Consider the following 13179-nt stretch of genomic DNA (forward strand, 5'->3'; position numbering starts at 1 on the left):
GTGAGATTCAATAATTCATATTTATCAGCACTTTGTATGATTCTGATTGCTGCTATATTTGGCAACCACTGAATTCCATAATACTTTTACAGAAATCAGAAGAAGTTTTCAAATGATTTATGTTTGATAATGGGTCATTCAATTACTGTGACATTTCTGGGGGTGGTCAGACTTAGAGGAACACTAGGTATCTATCCATCTCCTATCCCACACTGACTCTCCAACTCAGGAATGACTAAATATATTTCCCCTGGTCTCCCAGTTTTCTACTCACCTCCATGTCCTATTTCTATCCCAGATGTCATCAGTTTTTGTAAAGAACCCATAAACACCTTAGCCTCACAACTTCTAGATCTCAATATCAACAACCTCATTATTTCAGTGGTCTATATAAATTGCCTGGAATGGAAATAAACAGCCCAAATGTTGGTTTCAGCAACCCATTGTGAAGCCCAACTTCACAGCCCTTCGGACCTAAGGACTTTAGCTTCCAGGGCTAAAGAAGTCTGCACTAAATCTTCATGCAAAGGTTCCAAGGTCCCTAATATAAAGGTTTAAATGTCCAGGTTAACACCCCATTCTAGACTGTGCTAGAACCAGTGGAAAATGGCATCTAGGGCTAGGAGTTGCCATATTAAAATACAAATATCTATTTTTGGAAAACACTGTAAATTGTTATTAACTAAGCCAGCTGTCTAGTATGGGAGAAAAATGATTAGAAACACAAGTTTCTGGATCCTGGCGCTCTCAGAATTCTGATTCAGTAAGTCTAGAACAGCATCCAGGAATCTAAATTTTGACCCACTGTATACTGATCATATTCAAAGAAATTTTAACTTAAATTTTTCAATGCAGATAAATTAGCTGCTAACCTAGATGTCAGATATAAGTAGCATCTGACAATGACAAATGACAAAGTATGAAATTTGTCTTTGAATATTAGGTTTCTGAAGAGGTACCCAATTAGGGAGTCTATAGGGAATAAAGTGAAGAACAGGAAAGAAGACAGGTCAAAACAGAAAAAGGGAATAAGGAGAATAAAGAAAACCTTAGTCTATGTACCCATGCTTCTCAGGACTGACTGCTTCTGGGTGGGAGTTGGCATGTATATGGAATTTTGAGAAACCTTCTTCTCTCCCAAATGCAGGATTGTCTACACTTTCCTACATAGATGGACCGGGAAAGGAGGAATAAAGTCATAAAATTCTAATGGAATGATATAAATAAGTCTGGCTAATATTTGAAATAACTAAGGTGAAAGCAGAACTCAAGTAAGATTTTCAATACAAAAGACCAAAACTAGAAAGCCTCTCTTATGTCCTTGCTTTCTCTCAGAGGCTGAGAGAACTGAGTGTTTTCTCTCCCTCCACTGTTATCGTTTACAATAATTCCCAGAGGTAGTCTCATACACGAAAAGGATCATGTTAAGAAGTAGAAAATGAGTCAGTAATTTCATTTTAAGGTTTACCCAAAAGTCTATGCAATCCCTGGGCTCTTTATGCTTGCAAAAAGTTAATTTGCCTATCAGATAAAATGTTTGTTCTTATTTCTCTGCTGTATTAGCTAAGTTCCAATCAGAAGACAGAAACCACACAGTCATTTAAACAGGACAATTTAGTATAAAGAAATAATAGCAACAGAGGATTGGAGTAATAGGGAATTAATACAAGTTGGAGAGCAGGGGCTCTAAGTGATACACAAAAAGCTACAGAAGGAGAGTATTCAAAAAAGTAACAAACTTGGAAGAAGAGAATCCTCCCCAAAGCTGGGACTCAGATATCACTGGAAAGGGTATAGTTGAAGTCCATTCAATGTTGGAAAAATTCATTGGGTTTCCCAGGAAAGAAGGGTCCCCAGTTGCCAGTTAGGCCAACTGAGAATTGCCTACTAGGATACTGATGAAATTCACTGGGAACTACCTGTTTAAGTTGCTATTGACTTGCTGGATAGCCAGCTTGAGCACCATCTGAACTCACAGAAAACTACCTGGAAGTAGCAAGGGTGTGAGAAGGAGGTGATTTACTGAAAACTAAGCTGGTGAAGCCTTTGAACTTATTAGGTGTCCTCAGGAGTGGCACTGAGCTTACTGCTGGAAACCATTCAAGGTAGAGTTTGCACTGAGGTAAGCTGGGGAGGTGCCACTTGCTGCTTTGTGCCAGGATACTGGTGAAAAAAATGCCACTCGGCAGGACTTCAACTAAATGAGCACACCTCACATAACCAGGAAGGAAAAAACTTTCCTCCAGTGTCCCTCCAACACCCTCTACTGAGAGTGTTTAACAAGGCCCATCTTTGTTATCACAGAACAGGAAAAAAGGGTGAATTTGGACTGAGAAGTAATACATTGATAACTTGGTGCATCAGTCTACAACACATAATTTTTTTTCTAAAAGACATTTTCAAATATATGTTTTACTATCTATATTCAATACACGGAAAAAAATATCATATTCTAAGAACTAGGTAAAGAAAAACGTTATCTGAATCAGCAAAAGACAATTTTTGTACTTTCTCCTGTTTATTTGTCAAAGTGTCCCAGTTTTTGACTTGGATGTCCATACTATCAGTAAACAAATAGCTCCTGTTAGTTACCAACTGACACTTTTGCAAAAATCTAATTACTTGAAAAGAAATTGGAAATGATCCTGATAAAAATCTTGAGATGATCCTTTTTAATTTTGAGAATGAGAGGCTTGGAAGCTCATCCTGTCTACCTATCTATAGGTGGCATCTGTGCACAGTCATTTGGTATACAACAGGTCCATTTGTCCTAAACTCATTCCTTCTCCTCACTCCTTTTATGATAAGTTTCCATCTTTAAAGTCATTTCTCGGATTAATTAGCTACTTACAGAAGGCACTTTTAAAGAAATTACAGATGTAATTCTAAAAGAAATAACACAAAGTAATTAGTAATTATTAACGCACTAGCAGAGGCAAATAAACAAGGGAATGGTATGTATTGATGGCAACATAAATTAAAAAATTTTTAATTTAAAGCAGAGGTCAGCAAACTTTTTCTTTAAAGGGCCAAATAATAAATACTTCAGGCTTTACGGGCCATACAGCCTCTGTTGCAACTACTCATCTCTGCCCTTGTAGAATGAAAGCATCCATTGTTAATATGTTTCAATGGAAACATTTAGAAAAACAGTCAGGGGTGCCTGGGTGGTTCAGTCAGTTGAGTGTCCGACTTCGGCTCAGGTCATGATCTTGCGGTTTGTGAGTTCGAGCCGCGTGTCGGATCTGTGCTGACAGCTCAGGGCCTGGAGCCTGCTTCGAATTCTGTGTCTCCCTCTCTCTCTGCCCCTCCCCTGCTCACACTCTGTCTCTCTCTCAAAAATAAAGATTTAAAAAAAATTAACAAAAAAAAGAAAAACAGTCAGCAGGCAAGATTTGGCCTGAGTAATGTAGTTTTGCAAGCCTTATGCAGAGGAACAGGAGAATTGAGTGAAGAGGACACTGTAAAGGGGAAATACTTAAGGAGCATAATAACCCTTGACATCTGAAGATGTGAAGGCTATAGAAATACTGTCTTGGCTCACTACTCAGTTTTGAGATTTTGTTCAAGGAAGATGTAGCAGAGAAAGCCTGGAATATGGAGTTAGACCAAACTGAGAGCTGCTGCCTACAAACTAAGCCTCAGTTTTCTTATTTGTACAATGCAAAATAATGTAAAACAGAGAAATAATAATACATAGATTTTGTGAGAAACAAATACAAAGTTACCTTGTAGGTGCTCAGTAGCTGTCCCATACTTCATGGGTCTGAATTTCCTCATCTTTTATTGAGGGGCTTGTATTGTAAAATCCTTTTCAATGTATAAGTCAATATACAATCACTGAACATCAAATTTTGGGAACTGTCAGGATGGGATGTACATCATGATTTAACCTTGCAGGGTGGGCCTTTATTGCCCACCAGAACAGCTTCATCAAAATTTTGCTTTTTCCAGTACAAAAGAATCACCACAGAAAGTTATAAGTCCTTCTGTTGAACTTTCTAAACAGTGCTCTCCGTAGGGAGAGGAGGCAACAAGGTTTATCACGCCCTACAGTATAATTTTTGTAGATTTTCAAGGTTGGGAAACCCACTGGCCTACAGTATATATCATGCCCTACAGTATAATTTTTGTAGATTTTCAAGGTTGGGAAACCCACTGGCATTTAGTGGGCAGGAACCAGGGATGCTAGACTTCCTGGAATGCCTGGGAGAATCACACATGATGAATATTCATTCTCTGTTCTATATGGATTTATATTTTCCCACTAGACATTCATGTGAATTTAAAACTTGTTTATATTTTTCTGAGCCAAGAATCTAGTCCATTTTATATATAAATATAAAGCATTTTTGAATTGTTTTAACATACACTGAGTTTTCTAGAAGTGTAAACTTCATATAAACTGATGGAATATTATACTTTGTTTCTATCAGTACTTTATCAAGAATAAATAAATTTCAAGAAAACCACCTCATTGATGCCAATGTTTCTTATGACATTGTATTAATAAGTATAATGGACTACCCACCGTGTTTCTATATATGTGGATACCTCTGCCTATCACATTTTGTGTTTCGGTATAGTTTTGTCTTCATATTTGCTTTAAAATACATATAATTTTATTAGAAATAACTTTTTATTGGGGCGCCTGGGTGGCTCAGTCGGTTAGGCGTCCGACTTCGGCTCAGGTCATGATCTCGCGGTCCGTGGGTTCGAGCCCCGCGTAGGGCTCTGTGCTGACAGCTCAGAGCCTGGAGCCTGTTTCAGATTCTGTGTCTCCCTCTTTCTCTGACCCTCCCCTGTTCATGCTCTCTCTCTCTCTCTCTCTCAAAAATAAATAAATGTTTAAAAAAATTTTTTAAAGAAATAACTTTTTATTAATTTCTATTTTAACAATTAAAGCAATACATGAATTCTTTAGGAGTAATGTGTGCAAATAGGTTATATTATTTATAAATTTATTTTCAACTTACTAACGATGTTGGTAGGTATTACTAGAAGACAGCCTCACATCTGATTAAGATTGAGGACTCCTCCACAAAGTACTCTAAGTAATCATTGTCCTAAGTTTCTTTTTTGTTAATGACCAAATGAGTGAAGGATACAATGTAACTTTATTTCAAGATCCCTAGAGCACATAAGTTCTCATTAAATGTCTGACGTTTGCAGATGTCTCCACACTATTAATAAGATGAAACTTTAAAACACTTTCTAAAACAAACCATGTGATTGAAAGAGTGGATTCTACTGTCTCCATCATTTGTAGAAAGATGATTAGTGCCTTTATGGCAATGAATAGTATAGGATTTTGCCCTGACATCCTTAAACTTACTTTTCTCTTAATTAAATATCCAAGACTCAGAGAAAACAGTTGTACAGACAGAAGCAGCTGACAATGTCCTATCAGGTGTTCCTGGAGAAACTTCAATGCTTAGTTGTCTACAACATAATAATTGGCACTATTAACAATTTTTCTCCTTCAGTGTTGAATTTGTATTACTGCAGCTTTTCTGGTTAAAATTTTTACAGCCATTTCTCAGCTAAGAGTTCTAGCAGTGCCTCTGCAAAAAAGAGAAACCTGAGCAAAATTTCTTCAATGATCATATTTTGTTTCTATTTGAAACTGAGAGAAAGGAGCTCTTCAATCTGCTCGAGAATGAGATCCAAAATTTCTTGTTGCCAAAAGAAGCACTCAAATTTTTTTTCTTGAAAAAAAATGGAATAAATATAAATTGCTTCTATTCATTAAAAATGACCAAGTACACTTTAGAAAGCCCATCATGACAGGTATGTATGACTTCAAATGAAAGAGTTTTAATTTATGCTTCTTCATTTCCTTCATACATGAATGCTGGTTTTGCCGGAGAGCTTCTATAATGCTTTGCTTAAGGTAGCTCTTTGATGCCAGTTGAAATGATTTAGGCTGGTCTCAGAAATGTCATGCTTTGCTATGTACTTGGCTTTTTCACAAATTGTAGTCCAGAATAAAAGTGAATGGACTTCCCCTCCATTTTAGATGATCAAACTATCATTTCAGGCTCCATATTGAAATCTACAAGGGAGATTTTTGCCTCATACTTCATCTTTCTTGACCATTTCCCTGGGCTATTTCTCACTTTTTGTTTTTATGATTTAGACAGCTCTTAAATGCAATGATTTGTGTTAACTATTTCTATTTTATTTATTAGCATCTGGAGCATTAAATTTACCATAGCAAATAAAATTCTTACCTTTTGAAAACATTTGCCAAAGGATAGACACTTGTTTTTTTTTTTTTTCTTGATATGTAGTTTTCATTGCTATTTGGCAATATTTCTTTGGCATGTCTAACGACTTGCTTTCCAGGGCACCTGGGTGGCTCAGTTGGTTAAGCATCCAACTCTTGGTTTTGGCTCAGGTCATGATCACATGGTTTTGTGAGTTCAAGCCCCATATCGAGCTCCATGCTGACAGTGTGGAGCCTGCTTGGGATTCTCTCTCCCTATCTCTGCTCCTCCCCCACTCACACTGTCTCTGTCTCTTTCAAAATAAATAAATAAAAGAATGTTGAAAAAAAAAAAAAGATGACAGGGTGCCTGGGTGGCTCAGTTGGTTAAGCATCGTACTTCGGCTCAGGTCATGATCTCAAGGTTCGGGGGTTGGGTCCCACATTGGACTCTGTGCTGACAGCTCAGAGCCTGGAGCTTGCTTCAGATTCTGTGTCTCCCTCTCTCTCTGCCCCTCCCGTGCTTGCACTCTGTCTCTCTTTCAAAAATAAATAAACACTAAAAAAATTTTTAAAAATAAATAAAACTTACTTTCCATTTTTGGTGTAAACATTTTCTAGAGAGATAAAGCAAAGTCAACTCTGATTTCATTTACTCAAACTTTTAACTCTCTTTCTTCCCACATTTTCAAGTAAAAGGGTAGACTACAGCACTATCTAAAACCACACCCAGTGCTACTGAGATTCAGTCAGGACTTGAGCATGTTTGATGACTAGGGACTTCATGACAGTTTGGGTTCAGAGGAAGATTAAAAGTGTTAATCCCTGATACAGGATTGGGGGGATTAGGATGGAGATAACAGCAAGATCTTTCCTTCTTTTTTGGTTCCCCTCTTCCAAGTCAGATATTTTGGGTCCGTTTGAATCTTATGGAGAAAAGAGGTGGAAATAAAGGGTGAAGGAGTTATTGTAGAACCCAGGGACATTGTGGGGCTGCTTTGTTCTGTTATAGCACAGAATGAGAGAAGGGGCATTTAGGACCTCCATGTGACTCTCATGTGGTAAAGTGAATTAAGCTTGTAACTCCAGTTAATGAGTTTCTTGCCTTCAAGAGAAAAAAGAAGCATCAAGAGGCAACCAGCAACTTGACACACTGGGCACCTCAAGTGATGACTGTGGAGAAGCACCATCTTTAAGAAGTGTCTTGTGAGGGGAGGGAACTCAACAACAGAGTAGAAAAAAATGTGACAACAGTTTATGAGTTTGCATGTGTCATCCCTAGGAACTACAAGAAATCATTAGAAGACATTTAGGGGGTTGTTGTGCTTCTGCATTACTCACAAGGGAACAAAAGCCAGGGGTTTATTGTAATTAAGACAACCCTCTCTCTAGCCAAAGCTGAAAAATTCCCATGGCTTCAAATACCATTCTAAAGTCACATCCAAGTAACATGTAAAATCACCATCCAAGACCAATCTTTTAGCTCAGACTATGTATCCAACTCCCTGCCTGATGTTATTTCCTATTACAGGTATTTCAGATTCCTCAAATTCGGTATGACCAAAATGGGATTTATTGTATTTTCCCCAAACCTGATTCTTTTCCATATCTCAGTCAGTACTACAGTGATGCAGCCCAGTAATTCTCAATTTTCAATGCTACATAGTTTTTAAAAACCTGGGAGTTTCAAAAAACCTGAGGTCTGAGCCCCATCTAAGCAAATTAAGTTAGAATCCTAGAGGTCAGGTTAAAATATGGATTCTTTTTAAAAGCTCCCAGGTGATTATACATTAAGTTGGAGAACCGTCACTCATCAGTTTATGCCAGAAACCTAGATATCACTTCCAACATCCCCATTTCCTCATCCATTGCTCTCAGTGAATACATTACTGAAAACTATTGGTTCTACTTCCAGGAGAGTTTATGGATGTCTCCACATTTTTCCCCGACTGCTGCCACTATCCTAATCCAAGTCACCATCATCCCTTACATGGATGAATGCAACAATCTCCTCATGGTCTCTATCCTCTCTTGTCTACCTCTAAGCAATCTACTAACAAATGGATTTGATTCATGCTATTCCTATACTTTAGACTCCTTTCCTTTACTTTTTAATCTGGCTTACTCCTATTTATCCTTCAAATTCAAGTTCAAAAACAGTACTTCTCTTTCTCCAGAAAAATTCTTCAAATCCTCAAACTAAGTTAAGCCCCCCGCCATTGATTATGATAGCACCTAAATGTTTTATTTATTATATTATCATAATGATTCAAATAATAATTTATGTAGTTATTTGTTTAGCTTTGCCTTTCTCACTATAAGGGTAAAAAATGATGAGGACAATAATGATAAATGTGGAAAAGGAAAAAAAATAAAACATCTAGATTAATGGCATTTTTCAAATTAATTATAATTAGAGCTAACACTGAACATGTACAGTGTACTAAGTGCATTATATATTATCTCATTTAAGCTTCATAATAATTCTATGAGGTGGGTGCATGCATTCATTCATTTATTCATTCACTAAATAATTTGCAAAGTGCTACATGTAAAAAAAAAATTAAGGCCATATTTCTCAAAATGAGGTAAGAGAATGTGAAATGCAGGTTGACCAGAGCATTTACTTAACATGCAGATTTGGTTGTTCCATCTTGAAACTACTACATCAAGCTCATTGAGAAAAGGTCTGAATACCCTCATGGTTAGTAAGTCCCACAGGTGATTCATAACCCAGCTTCAATTTCAAGAAACTATGTTCTAGGATAAAGATTCTAAGGAGGATGCCCTGTATATATGCCATCCATATATAGATACCTGGACCCCACCTGATTCTACTGAGTCAGAATTTCCACTGGGTAGAGCTCAGGCAACTGTAACTTTTAGAAATTCTACAAGTGATTGTGAAACTAGACATCTCTGAAAGAATAACCACCCTTTCAGATGCTGATAATCTGGTCCAGAGGTGCTGTAGAGTATGAAATTTTGTATAAAAACAATCTCAGTGAAACAAGATAAGGCTACAGTATAGGTAAGTATACAATTTTGAGAGGTGATTCATTGACTTTGTTTTGCTACTTCCTACTTCACCACAGAGTATCAGCTTTTAAACAAGTTGTGAACTAGTGAATAGTGCAGCGTCATTATCATCCTCACATCATGCACACCAAGATGTGATCCTGCCCAAGACAAATAAAGACATCAAGAAGATTTTGACAGGTAGTCAACGAACCAGGGTAGTCTTGATAGGAAAGAAGGTGACTAAAAGTGAAGACACTAAATGGCTTCTTGGAACTAACTGCATCTGTTTATGATAGAAATCTTCCTAGTTATAGGTATTTTTGAAGAAAATTTATTCTCCCGCAGTCTAGAGGTGGAAGATGAAAGTAGAGAAAAGGGGAAGTGAATTTATTTATTTATTCATTCATTTATTCATTCAGTAAACAATTAGAGTGATATATGCACAAGAACTTTAGGGCCATGTTTCTCAAAGTGTGGTAAGAGAATCTGACACCCAAGTTCAGAAAGAGCAGATAAAACTTTATAATAATGGCATTGACCAAAACTGTACTTTCAAAGTGAAGGCAGGAATACATGAAAACAGAAAAAAATAACCTCTAAAACTTATCTGGAATTTCTTGCTCTTTTGAATTAATGATAACCACATCTAACAATTCACACTTATTATATATACTGAGGACTTTCACGTACACAATCTCATTTAAGTTTCACAGCAATTCTATGAAGTAAATACTATTATTCTTCATGCATTCATTCACTCCACAAATATATAATGCACTGACTACAGCTGCTCTGTTTAGCACTGTCTAAGAAATGGACATGAAACTATAAAAATATAGGTTAAGTTTCTTGCTTTTGTGAGGACAAACGAACAAAAGATGCATATTTGGTAAATATGCAATCTTAAGGCTTTGAGCCACTGAGATCTAGATGAGTTAAACAATGGTCTCATGTTCACAAGCAATAAGATGTGGAGCCAGGATCTAACAATTAATAAAGGTTAACTGCAGAGCTGCTGTTCTTTACTGTTTTACGTTCAAGGACCAAAACCAATATGGGTCCAACTATGTGAAATTGCCATTCTTATAAGTCAAAAATGTCAAATTTTGGCATTTTCAAATGCATCAACCTATACATCTCTTTTCCAAAATTCAGACTTCTTTTTTTCATTTCCAATAACTCTTCCTTCCAGAATTATTTACGGTTGTTGACCGACCTCAATTGCAAAGCTGAGAATTAAATCCCATTTCAGAAAATTCACATTATTAGAAGGTCTGGTAGGCAAAGGACACTGTAGTTTGACATGCCCTGTTGGTCTTTTTGAATATGTGAAATGTGCAGTCTGATGTAGTACATTAAGAGACAGGAGATGGCCTTGAGCAGTTTCAAAGCAGTAAATGATGGTGTACAGAATACCTGTTCATTTAATACTGGATATGCTGTCTCATTCCCAACATGATATATATCACATCATACCAGCAAGGCTCAGACAAAGATGACTTCATAACTAGTATCTTGTCCAATTTGTGGGATACACACACACACACACACACACACACACACACACACCAATTAAAGATACTTTGGAAATATGACATAGATGGATATCAAGGACAATGTGGCAATATTGTCCTCTGAACTGGAAATAAAACTATTGTATTTTGTGATTCAAAATAACTACTAGTAGAATTCTAAAACATTCTGAGAGCTATTGTCTTGTAACAACCTAAAAAGGGTCCTAAAGGGAAATCATTATGTTAACTATACACACAAGAATATTTACATTTCTCTTCAAATATATGTCTCTCCAGATCAAAGTTTCTCAATATTGTTACTATTAACATATTGGGCCAGATAATTCTTTGTTTTGTGTGTGTAGGGTTGAGGAAATGTCCTGCATGTTGTAGGATGTTTGCAGCTTCCTTGGCCTCTGCTGTTAGTACCCTCTCAGTTGTGATAACTAAAAATGTCTTCAGACATTGCCATATATCCCACAGGGACAAAACTGTTCCCAGTTGAGAACAACTGCTCTTCATAGACATAGGATAGATAAGTGTAAGGAAGTATTGTGGTATGGAGACATGAATCTGTGTCTAGGTATGGAAAGGGAAAATATAGTGTTTGGGTCATTATCAACCATGTGGTACAAAGGTTAAGAATAGCTGGAATCCCACTGACCAATTGTGTATTTCGATTCTATTACACATTAGTTGTAAAATCTTTAAAATGAAAATAACAGCAGGATTACACAAACTTATGAGCACTTAGCAAAATAAAGCATTTGAAGTACTTAATATATTGCTTCGCACTTAGTAAGTACTTGGCAACTGTCAAGTCTTATTATTTTAGAAGGCCCTGCTAAAATAATGCCCTCTCTCAAAACGGGACATCTCTGTCTCTTGCTGCCTCTGCTTCTTTCTGTATTATATACACAAACTCGTACATACTATACAAGTATTAGATGTAACTGTATATGTATATACATGTATGTATAAAAGTAGCATAAGTAAAACATACCAATGGCATGTATGAGCATGAGTTTCTGAGTCTGTGTGTATTGGGGGCAGGGGCCCAGGAAGAGAGTGAGCCACACCATAATACAAAGCAGATGTTAGTCTGTTTGATAATTTTGGGGGAAGATTAAAAAAAGAGGAGTTAAGTGAAATTTATCTGGCATGCTTGAAGAACAAGGTAATCAAATGTTATAATTAAGAGAGTGTTAGCACATAAACCCAAACATGGATGATCAATTTTAAAACATTTCAAATACAACAAAATGCATTTAACACAAATACTTACTAACATAATTATTCATTTTTATTTCAACAATTATTTATAAGTAACACTCTCAGCTCTCTGCTAAGCATTGATTTATCTTTTGATGAAATTTTAGGAACTTAAAAATCTTCAAAATAACAGTAAAATTTTTTTAAAAGATGTCAAAGACATAAGAGTTTATGCTAACTTCATGATCTGAAAGTATTTTGGAAAGTACTGAAACTACTAACATTTATTTATTTCCACCATATTTTCCTCTTTCATATAAATTTAGAATACAGAATGTAGTATAAGATGGCTACCCTTCTCCACAAATTAAACTCTTATGTCAAAAGCTAAGAAGCTCTTTTGTAAATTTAAATTGTTTTTCTTTTCTATTACTATGGGAGCTTAGAAAATATGTAATTCTTCTCTACTACATTCTTAATAAAAATTATTTCTGCCTTAGCATCTGCCAGAGAACATATTTATTTGTCAACAAAGTAACTCATACTGATGAGCAGCTGAGATGATAGAACATTCTTCCTTATATTGGACCAAAGACTGGCTCAAGTTTATACACAATATATTGAATATCTCATCACTGAAAGCAACAGAAAATTAGTTGAATTTTTTCACACAACAATCCTACATACACGTAACATCAACTCATACCCTCTTACTCATGCGCATGCGCGCACACACACACACACACACACACACACACAGAATACATATTTTCCTGTCTATATATTCATATATATACACACACATATACACACAGAGAAAGAGAGAGTAATAAATAGGGAAAAGTATAAATAAACAATTTGTAAATCTTATGCTATCGTTGCAAAATTTTGTAAGCTTGAAACTATATCCAAATTAAAAATTTTTATAAAAATAGGAAGTCATATGGGAATAAAACAAGATATTGCTCCCTGCCCAATCAACTATTGTTACACCAAGCACTTACTATCCTCTACTCATTATTTGGTAGTTAAATTAATGCATAAAACATGAAGTCATAATTGTAGAAACTTTAAACTCACAAACATGCGATAATGAGTTATACATAGTGATGGTTATATCAATGGCATTTTCTTCCAAAATAAAGAAAAATCCTTAAAAGGGATAGTTTAGAAATTGATATCTAGGGGCACCTGGGTGGCTCAGTCAGGTAAGCATCCAACTTC

Source organism: Leopardus geoffroyi, chromosome A2 (assembly GCF_018350155.1).
Source record: "Leopardus geoffroyi isolate Oge1 chromosome A2, O.geoffroyi_Oge1_pat1.0, whole genome shotgun sequence".
In the NCBI taxonomy this organism is placed as follows: Eukaryota; Metazoa; Chordata; class Mammalia; order Carnivora; family Felidae; genus Leopardus; species Leopardus geoffroyi.